Here is a 2166-nt window from a genome sequence, read left to right as displayed (position 1 = left end):
TGACAAAACTACATTTCCATTCTATTTTTTATTTAAAGAAAATGTTTAGAATATCAATAGTATTTCCATATTTAGAAAATTACTATTCCTCTTGTAAGGATTCGTTTGAATTTAGAGATGATATGAAATAATTTTAAATAAAAGTTAAAAATTGAATAAAATATTATTTTTTAATATTATTATTATTTTAAAATTTTAAAAAATTGAATTATTTATTATATTTTGTGTGACAATTTAAAAAATTTATAATAATAATGTAACGTCTGTCCTTGTGGTGTGACCTTTAGCAAATGATTTTAAGAAAAGAGACGGTATTACAGTTTATTTTGAATTTTTTTTTTCAGTTCATGCCAGGATACAAAAAACTCTACGTTTATAAAATGAAACTTATTTCTTAATTTAAAAGATTACAACGAAAAATATTAAATTTTATAATTAAAGTCATTCATACAAAATGTCATGCTTAAGTTTCCGTGCTCTTCCCTTTAGACTGTATCAGTCCTGATGCAGTATACTTATCGTATCCTTGGGAGGACACACATAAAATTAAAATAAGTCAATAACTAATAAATATTATTTTATACAGTTAAAATATAATCACATAAATTTTTAGTAATGAGTTTTTCTATACTTAAGCCTCTACAGTATCCAACATCGCACTCTGCCGATATGGTGTTTTTTTTTTTCTCCTCTACAGTAAAACACACACGTTGTACTAAAAAGTATCCCCAAATCAAACCCTATTCGAATTTCACGGAAGAGAATCTCTCCCTCCAACTTCGCCTCGCCCCTCCCGCTAGGTTCTTGCCGCTCGTCTACCATGCATCTGCCGTCTTCCGTACCAAAAACCCACCACCCTTGAAGAGGTCGGTCTCAGGCTATCTGCTTTCTGCTATCTCTGTGAGCTATTTGCCATATCTGGTAACATTTTCTTTTCTTTTTCATTCAAAATTTGTCCCCATTTCGATTCACTCCTTTTATTTATCATTCCTCTTGCTCTTTATATTTCATAAACTTGAGATTAGGTGTTGGTTGTTGTTGATGGCGGTTCTTTCTGTGTCGATTGTTGTTGTCATTGTTGCCGCTAGTCTGCTTTGTGCTTGGAAATTATGTTTTAGTGATGGCAATGTTAAGGTTCCTTTTAATTCCCAGAAATGTAAGAGATATAGCTTGCAGGTTTATATCGAATGACAGCAGGAAATTGATGAAAATACCTCAAATGTTCATACGCTTTGGGGTATTCGAGGTCCCCAATTCCTCCATGAAAACTACACAGAAAACAGGTAAAAAGCTCCAAGAACGAATCCTCCTCATTCCGGCGTGATACTTAACAAACTCCTCCCAGGAAATTACAAGCAAGTCCCTGGTTACCAGGTTCCAGATATAGTGCCCAAAGCCCACCGTTTTGTCTAACGGTTTATTACAATTAAACCCTCCCCATACTATAAGCTACGTCGTTTCCCTTAATAACTAAGTGATGTCGTATTGGCTCCTAAAGCCTGCTGGAGCTGCGTCGTTTTGGTGCATCTGCTGAAGACACACTTAAGCCGAAGCCTCTTCACTTCACGAACTGACTCTGCTGTCTCATTTCTCCCGAAACCTAACTCTTCCATCTTCATCTTCTAGGTCTCTTCTTTGCAGCATCATAACAGGCAACCTGTCTGATGATAGTTGGGAATTGTGAAATTTGGGAATTTTTTTGTTTGTTTATGCTTTTAAGATAAGGATTATTTAAGTTTCAATAGTTTATTTGAATTTCTTTTTAGTAAGTAAAATCTACCAATTTGAACGAGTTTATGCCAATTTTTGTGAATTAAATTACTTGTAGTCATCAGCCTCCTCTGAGCATATAAATATTTCGGGCCGCCTTCTATTAAATGGGTTCTCCATTGTTTATTTCCTTTCATATTTGTAACTTCTTGTGAGTGACAACCTCGTGGTAGTTACTGGAGTTGGTTACAAGTTAATCTATTGGGGGAAAAACATCTGGCTTGAATTATGCCTTTGAGTTTTAGCTTGTCAGAAAGAGCTCTTTTGTTTCCATGGCATGGAGGCTTGGTTGTAACTGGCCGACATTTGAATCATAGAAAATTGATTTTTCTGATTGAAGGAAAATGCCTTCTTTTAGTGCTTCGGATTGTTAAAAAAAAATGCTTATTTTCTTGT

The 2166-nt window shown here is 34.3% G+C and overlaps 1 long non-coding RNA gene across 1 annotated transcript; it reads left to right on the top strand.

Annotated features, from left to right (window-relative positions):
• Nucleotides 1-641: 641 nt before the first annotated feature.
• On the top strand, nucleotides 642-1878 carry LOC122297699. Its single transcript, XR_006238858.1, has 2 exons — nucleotides 642-921; nucleotides 1177-1878. It is a non-coding gene; the product is annotated as an uncharacterized LOC122297699 (long non-coding RNA).
• The last annotated feature ends 288 nt before the right edge of the window (nucleotides 1879-2166 follow it).

The sequence above is a fragment of the Carya illinoinensis genome, chromosome 15 (genome assembly GCF_018687715.1).
Source record: "Carya illinoinensis cultivar Pawnee chromosome 15, C.illinoinensisPawnee_v1, whole genome shotgun sequence".
Classification (NCBI taxonomy): domain Eukaryota; kingdom Viridiplantae; phylum Streptophyta; class Magnoliopsida; order Fagales; family Juglandaceae; genus Carya; species Carya illinoinensis.
The sequence above is the reverse complement of the archived record's forward strand: the minus strand, read 5'-3'. Positions and strand labels throughout refer to the sequence as shown.